Source organism: Hypomesus nipponensis, chromosome 23, assembly GCF_054491055.1.
Source record: "Hypomesus nipponensis isolate SF chromosome 23, ASM5449105v1, whole genome shotgun sequence".
Taxonomy (NCBI): Eukaryota; Metazoa; Chordata; class Actinopteri; order Osmeriformes; family Osmeridae; genus Hypomesus; species Hypomesus nipponensis.
The window spans coordinates 3,070,083-3,079,014 of record NC_140383.1 but is presented as its reverse complement, the minus strand read 5'-3'; positions in this window follow the sequence as shown (position 1 = coordinate 3,079,014).

The window sequence follows — 8,932 nt, the reverse complement described above, 5'->3', positions numbered from 1 at the left end:
TACCCCCACAACCAGCCAGCCAGCCGGGCAGCCAGCCGGGCGGTCCACGGACAAGACAGACAAGAGGCCAGGGCCAGAGACAGACAGATCGACAGAGAGGGAAAGAAAAGAGACATCTGAGCTGGAAGGAAGTATCATTAGAACGAAGAGAGAAAGTAAGAGAGAAAGACAGAGATAGACAACTTATTCTCCAACTGAAACTCAACACATGACTGTTGGCTCCTCCCACATCCACCACCAACCACCCCATTCTGGTATCGGTCTGGGCAGCTGGACACTCTGGTAGCTTTGATCGTACAAGACGGGAGCCACGTGTATCCCAAGCTAGATCGATACGGTGATAAGCTGTGATGTATCCCTGGGCTGTTGCAAAGGCTGTGGGAGTATTCAGCACTACAACGCCTCTAGCGCCGAGAGGAACTTAATGGCTTTCGTCGTCAGGTCTGCGAAACTAGCGAGAGTGGCAGCTCATTTGTGCCCGTGTGTCGCTGGGGTGTGTTTGAGCAGGATGGAGCCTGCGGGGAACGGCTCATGAAAGTCCCGCACACTGGCACTCTGACAGGACCCAGGCTCCCCCTGGAGGGCTGAGCAGGGGCGTGGGGACAGAGAAGGGAGGGAGTGGGAGAGAAGGGTATGTTTTAGTGACACACAAGCGCACGCACACACACACACACACAGAGTGGATAGACAAGGACAGACGCCTTTGGACATGTGTGTTCCTGGCTCACGGATATCTGACAAGGTGAAACTAAGTGGTAGGTATAGGCTGATTGTAGCTAGCACTTAATGTCAATCAAATGTCATTAAATATCTGCTGAAATTTCCACATTATACTATTATTTTGTCTACATTGTACCTCGTACACTAGTGCTGAAGTCACAAATCTTTGAATCCGCAAACACCAACATGTATCCAACCGGTGAATGGACATGACCCATGCCGGCTGATCAGAATGGGTCTTATTCATCCTCCACTTGTGTTTGTGGGGATGTAATGTTTCATAACAGTGTGCAGGACTTCCTAGCAGGCGAGGCGATGTTGTTTACGCCGTGCGAGTCCTGTGGCCTTTCTGTCCTCCGCCGTGGCGCCTGGCGTGTGGGCCTCGTTAGCGCGCCTCTGTGCCTCGCACCGCTTGTTGACCTTTAATTATTCCAGTGACCCTGCTGGTGCATCGCCGTGGTAACCCAGCTCTGGCAGCTAACCAGAGGGGTGAAGGGTGGGCCACTGTGACATGGGAAGCGTGTTATAAACGGAGGTCTGCAGAGAAAAACGAACAGGAGGGTACTGTGTTTTCTTGACGGTTTGGAAACAGCGGAGACCAGCCGTGACTTTTGCAGTTATGCTACCCTTCTTTTAACATATCCTAACATACGGTATAAAGATCTCTAAATGATTGAATTTGAAATGTTTTTGAAGGCCTTGAATGTCTAACGTTCCTTTTCCGCAGTTCCTACAAAGGCGGCACAGCTCTTGCTCTATCCAAAAGGGCCTTCCCAGCATTCTCGATCAGGATCCATGAGAAATGGGCCAAGTCAATCACAATTTGGCCTTGACTGTGGCCAACATCTACAATGTAACATCCAGTGTATGTTGATGGGGAACACAGCATAACTATCTCCCATTAAATCTTCCCCCTAATGTTGATTGTTGCACTGTATGTTCAGTAAACACAATAATAGCGCTTGTCCTGAATGCCCCTATGCATGCGTAACCTCGTATCATGTGTGTGTTCAGGTAAAACTTCCTAGCGTCGTCCTTGTTTTGCCCTTCGGTGATTCACGTCGCCATCGTCCTCCGCTTTCCAACGAGAGACGCGATTGGTCTGAGATTCTCCACGGCGCGCAGCTATTAAGCAGGGCTTACTGGAACAGATCTAGGTGTGCCTGCCAACATTCCCAACCTGCCTGGCTGTCCGTCTGACGCCCTCGCAGTGCAACAGCCCTTCACTTCAAGCGCCAGGTGGCCGAGCGTGACATTTTGGAGAGCGTCGCTGTCCTCTGTCACCTGTGGAGATGTGAGCTCCTCCTGACTGCGCCGGCACTGCCTCCTGTCGAGTCACGGTCACCAGACCATCCAGGCCTTGTGGCGTTTCCAAAAGGGCTTTTGCAAAAAAAAGTATTTGCAGAGACTTGCAGCAGCTCCCTGCCTGATTGTTCTGAGCTATTTAACATGTAAAGCACTTCTAAAACATTACGCTGCTACCCTTGTGTAATAACAGCCGTTGCTATACAACTGTAATTATGCGTATCAGCTAGTATGTACTTGGAGGTAATTGGGAAGACTCCATGTGGATCTCTATCAGGCGTGTTCTGAGGAGCGGCTATGTGTGGGCTGAGGATGTCTCCACTAATCCAAGCTTAAAGACCGCCGTGTCCTTCAACAAAGCTGTAAACCGACGCTTCTCTCCGTGTTAAGGGGTCTGTGGGTTTGTGGCATCGTGCGCACGTGAAACTTTGATTTCGTTAAGCCGCTTCCTCGATTGCCCAGTCTGGACAAACACCCCAGAAAATTACATTTGCGAATCTAACATTTCCAGGATTAACAGCACGGCTTACTCTAAAATTTGCTCCCTCAAAGCGTTTTACTGTCATTATTGTCCATTTAGAGTAAATGATTTGGCCCTGAGAGGTAAGCTTTTACAGAGGGAGAGGACAGACGGGTAAACTGTGCGACGAGGAGAAATGATGACAGGTTTTGTCTGATCGTGGGACACGAATCTCGTCCAGGTAATTGGCGGGAAAACAAAGAGTGGACTGCTTTGTCCGTCTGTCGCCAACGACAACGAGTGTGTTATTCCAGATAATGGGATGTTGAGGAACATCCTGACAGCGGCCATTTTCCCCTCGGCGTTTGAAGGGAGGCAAACGGTAAAACAAAACAAGCTGAAAGGAGTGACTCTTCGCTTGACATTTTCTAGGTAGACAGATCTCATAGACGATCTACGCATTGAAATTCAACATTTTAAAGACCTGTAGAGAGAAACCAATGCACGTATCTCTCTGTAGGCAGGATGGTAAATACTTATACTAGTAGTGTAAGGCATTCTAAGGAAGCAGAGGAGATAACAATAGGCACAGATTAAATACCTGTTGGGCCACATTTACATACTGTCCGTACAATATATATTCACATACATACTGTTTAAAACAGCTACAGTGCTGAACATTGTGTATCATGTCCATACTCACACATAGACACAGACTAACAGTATGCCACACCCACACACACGCACCCACAGACACGTGGTGAATGGGTGTACAGAGGGCGGAGGAAGTGTGTGTGTTGTGACAGGACTAACAGACATGGTGATGTTGGGGAAAGAGGTGAGGGTGTGATTGACACACAAGGTCAGATGGATTATATGAGAGCTGACCTGGAGAGGGAATTAAACGTGTTCTCTTCCAATCAACTTTGGTCTGGATATGAAAGTAATAATTACTCAAACTTAAATATTCTTTGAGATAAATGTAAAGCAACAGCACGTGTTGTGGTGCTTTTCTTCATCAGTGATGTCTCTGCTCTCAAACACCCTTCATGAGATGAGCAGGCTATCACTTGGTAAGAAACAAGACAACACAACAATATCCCAACACTACCAGTATAAAAACCAAAAGACAAAAAATAAATTAGGCAGTTTAACCGCTTTAGAGACAATCAAGAGATAAAAAGGCACGATGGAATCATTTCAAACCCACACTGGAACAATCACTCTACTGCCCCAGCCCTCCCCCACATTCCCCCTCCCCGAAGGAGTGGTCTGCATGCATCGGGGCAGGTAAGAAGGGGTTAGAAGAAGAGGAGGAGGAGGAAGGGGATAGGGTAGGGATGTAGACAAGCACACACCTTCCGTGTGGGAAACAGGCAAAGAGATCTCCATGCAAGCGGCGGACTGGGCCTTTCGGAAGGGCGGTCTTCCTGGCCCTCTCCGGGCCAGCCGAGAGCCCTCAGGACAGGCTGGGGCGCGAGGCTTCCCGGCCACGCAGGGCTGGGACGTGGGGCTAGTGCAATGTCCATTGACATGATCTGCAACAATGGCAAAGCATTAGCAGAGAACGTAAAAAGGAAAGAAGGAAAGGAAGGGAAAAAAAAGGAGGAGAAAGGTTAACAAAACAAAACTGTATTAGGACAAGGTAGGTGACATTTTAAAAAACGAGGTTGAGAGAAAGAGGGGAGTGTGTGAGTGAGTGAGGGTTAGAGAGATGGTGTGAGCTGGAGAGTGTGTGAGTGAGGGAGCGGGAGACGTCGGGGAAAGTTGGAGAGAATAGAGAAGCAAACAGTTGGAGCAACCTCATTCCATCCATGCCAAAACCAACGATAGAAGAAATGAACAGATGATGGTAGCTGACTCAGTGGGTAGGATCAGGCATTAGAAAAAGGAGGTTTTCATCCCCACTTTGTGTTTTTCCCCCTAGGATGGTATCAGGTCTTTCCCTGTCTCTATTTCTTCCACTTTAGAGAACTGCCAAGGTTGTTCAGGTCACCATTTTTTACCCATTGCTGTGAGCAGAACGTTTTATGGCAAGTTGTAAAAACATAAAAGGAAATTAGATGTGGTATTTGTGTGAATGTGCATGTGTCTGTGAGTGTGTATGCGTGTGTGGGGGGTCTATCTTTCCATATCTTTGTGTCTTCATATCCTTAGGAGTAATTCTGTACAATGTTTTACTGTGCCAAGTTATATACGCAAATGAGGTGGAGAAAAACAAAATGGCTCCTGTTCTTTGTGCTGCTGTCTCCTGTCTGCTTAGACAGCCAGACAAAGACCCTCAACACTGTCAGGAGAGCCGAAAAGCTCATTAGCAGCCCATGACAAGGGCTGCCACTGTTCGTGGCAGTCAAGTTAACAAAACCTCAACCTTTCCTTGAACCACTGTTCCCACGACGACGCCGCCGCACCTCCACCCGTCTCCTTCGATGGAAACTGTAGTTCGTCTGGGAATTTTTACATTTAACAAACCGTACCTCAACGAGGTTCTCTTATATCAGTGGCTACTGCCATTCGAAACGATTCCAAATACCCAAATCTCGTGTCAAGCCAATCGATGCAGATGTGACTCCTCTTCAAAGTGAGGATGAAAAGCTCTGGGTGCTGCCCAGTCCGCATGCGTCTCCGGGACAGGTTCCCAGCAGGGTGTCCGAGGGCAGGCTCAGGGCTCAGGGCTCAGGGTTTGGGGAGGGCTGTGGAGGGCTGCCAGACACCAAGCCTCAGGACTAAGCCGTGGATGGCGGCCTTGCTAGTGTGAATGGGTTTCAGAAATGTAGGGATTGAGTAGCTTGCCCTGGTTCAGCCTGCAGGAAGCTGTTCCACCGCAGGGAAATGACCCTGTACCCCCACACCCCTCACAGACACACACCTGATCACACATACAAACACGCATCTCTCTCTCTCTCCCTTTCCCTCTCTCTCTCTCTCTCTCTCTCTCTCTCTCTCTCTCTCTCCCTCTCCCTCTCTCTCACTCTCTCTAGTATAATCAGCAAAGAACAGTCCCACTTTGTACAGACAAGCAGATGTACTGCGTTCTATTTTAATGACTAACAGCTGCTAGGATCATATTCAGCTTAATTACATTACTTTTAATACTATTTCAAGTGGGCCTGTGATCAAGCAAAGGATAGGCATTTCCTCCTGGTAGAACGTCCTATGGATCTCCTGTGTCTTGATGGAACTTAATGATTGAAAAATTATATATTGGGGGGGGGGGGGGGAAGACTTTGTCATGACAAAATGATGTCAGACGATCGGGGGGGAGACTTAAATTACCAACCCTTTTTAGTCATCAGCATGAATGTCCCATACAGGAACTTCCCTGACTGTTTGTTTTTGCCCTACATGTATTTGACCCTACTCTTCTGAAGGTTGTCTTGTCCACTTATACGTCAATAATGCCCCAGCCCCACTAATCACATGTTTTATACCTGTTAGGGAAAGTGGTTATTGAGTCACAAATGTTACATTTCCATTGGCATATTTAGTGTTCATGAGTAAAGGTTGTAAGGAGTGGTGTATGTGTTACACAGCTGAAGCATGGCAGTTAGGACACCTGTGATTTAGTGGCGTGTAGAAGTTACAGAGATGTTCTTGGAAGTGTTCAGTCAATGGTCCAGTCAGAATGGAGTTAGATCGATTGAGGAAAAGAGATGGGCCAATTACAATGAAGCAAGGCTGTTTGGAGGTATAGAATGGTCCAGTTACAATACAGCAAGGCTGTCTGGAGATAGAGCATGGTCCAATCACAATGGAGGAAGGCTGTGACAGAAGATGATCCAATCGCGATAGAGCAAGTTTAGAGAGAAACCTCCACCAGATATGGACATGAGCTACAGTACAATTCACCTTTGGAAACACTTGCAAAATGTACGATAAACAAATGCGAAAGATTAAAACGAAATACGTATAGAAAGATCAAGAAGGACAAACACGACAGACCAACAGTCTCATGATCTCGTCAAGAGCAGGAAGTGAATGATAGGAAAATACTTTGATTGAGTGAAGAAAACTATTTTGATTGAGGACAGGATATCAAAGAGATTTAGAAGTAGTGTCTGAAGATAACAGGACAAAAGCGGAAAGTAAATGAATCAATTGAACAGAAGTGAATACTGCTGGCTTCCGCCTACCGTACCAAGATCAGTCTTAAGATCTGTTGGCAGGCTTAACTTTCTGCCGGATCCCTTAACTGAAACAAAAGAAATAGGAAAGAGAGGAGCAGTTAATCTTCTCAAAGCAAAAAAAAAAACAAAAAAAAATAATCAAAACTTAAAACTCAAAAGATGCAGAACCGAAAAACAAACCAACAAAACCGAAACGAAGAAAATTGAAATCAACATAACCAAGAAACGTGCAGAAGGTGTGCAATTGCACATGGCAGGCAGATGCAATTTTTTCAATTTCCAAAATACCGTACTGAACATGCTCCATGATGTTCCCAGGTCAGCGCTCCTGCTATTTCACTGGGATCAGGGAACCAATTATATCTTTGGAAAAGGTCTATGCAGGCCTATGTAGTCCTGGGTCTGTTGCACAAGCTCTCAAACTTGTCTTTCGACCACTTTTTGAGGTCATAAGCGACTACTCTAAGTCTTTTGGCTGTGTATTGGGTTTGTTTCGACTGAATTGACGGCTGGTTATAGGGGATTCACTGAAGCCTGGGGTTCAAACGTAGGAAACACAAACTAACACCATGAACGATACAAAGACCACAATCACACACGTTGGAGGAAATAAAGAAAAAGTTCAACATTTTGCAAGCATTTTGCAGTAGCTACAGAACTGCAAAGGTACATGTTGAGATTGATGGGCAGTTCTCCCCCCCCCCCTAGCCCCTCCCCCCCACATATTCCAATGACACACCATGAAGAGACACTGGCTGTGTCTGGGACTGAAGGATGGTCTGGGTTATGGACGATGAAGCATTAGAATCATTATGCATCATAATGCCTCTGTGACACGCATTCCTTCTGGTGTGGAAAAGGCTCCTCTGTTAGTTACAGTGGTTACTGGGGAGCGGATTCAACATGCTACATTTTCATTATGACATCACAGGCATTTTAGACCTCAAAATGGCCCGAAAAATGGTCTGTTTCGGTGATAACACCTCAGAGGATAAAAGTTTAAGATGTGATTTAGTCATGGCGTATTTGCTCATTGTTGTCAGCCATATAAAAAGTATAATTGCAGTGGGAGTCATTTAGGGGTGATTTGTTTGGCTGGTAACACAGAAATCGAACTGGATTTTGATTTGAATGAAATGTTTTCCTGTTAAGCAAGTTATAGTAGCAGCAGTGCTGTAATAGCATTCAAAGATCAATACAATGTGCCTTCCAGTTCCTCAGGTAAAGCCTATCAGATCAGGGTTGTTAATTAGATGGGCTTTCTCCCAATCACTGTGTGTGTGTGTGTGTGTGTGTGTGTGTGTGTGTGTGTGTGTGTGTGTGTTATAATCAACAATGTCCTGATGCTGGAGACAACATGCAATGAAAATTATGTAACAATGGAGGCACAAAATGTAAAGATTATAGTGTTTCAGTAGTATTGTTATTTATTATTGTCTGGTGCACTTTCTAAATCATTTTCTCTGCGTCATTTAAAAAATCCACGCGAGGAAACCTATGCTGGATGAAACATGTTTGTGTGGTTTGGAGTTGTTTTAACAACAATGCCTTTTGAACTAATAACAGGATTTGCATTTGAGGGATGTAATTGTGTTTTTCATAAACCTGTAGCAATGGGGAAATGCCATTTGTAACTCAGTATTATCAGTAATATGAATATTAATACAAAATGGTATTGTTAAACCTGTGGATGTACCTCTAAATGTCAGGTTACAGTCAATGAGAAAGTAGTGGGCTTAGATTATTTTTTTAAATCTAGATTAATCTCACTGTAATCTTGGAATCTAGATTAATCTAGATCAAAATGGCTCATTTGAATTCCGCCAAAGGCATTCAGAATATGTGTACTACCCAAATAATGACTAAAAGTAAGTCTTTGAGAACGGGTTTCTCAAGCCAGGTAAGCGAGGAGATTCGTTAGCTTGGCTGATAGAGCTGTGCTGACGGGTTTGCCTTGGTTGCACTCAAACATCGTAGTTTGACTCTTCCCCTGCCCTACATCAGTGCTTGACCCAGCATCTTCCCCATTAGCTAAGGGATGCTCTGCATTTAGGTGGTATTTGAGACTGGAAAAACTCCTACAGTAAACTAATTCCGCATTGCACAAGGTGCAAACAACCTTAGTCTTGTTGAGGTTTCCATTCGGAAGCTTCTTAATAATACATTTTCCCTGAAGCAAACCAGACGGCTTCATAGCTGCATCCATGTTAGCACGTCACGTTTGATGTGGTAATTTCATACACATGGCATACACACAGGTTCGAAGACTGGTCCTCGCCCCCTACAGTGCAATTCGGCTAGGTATACATCCGCGCTAAAA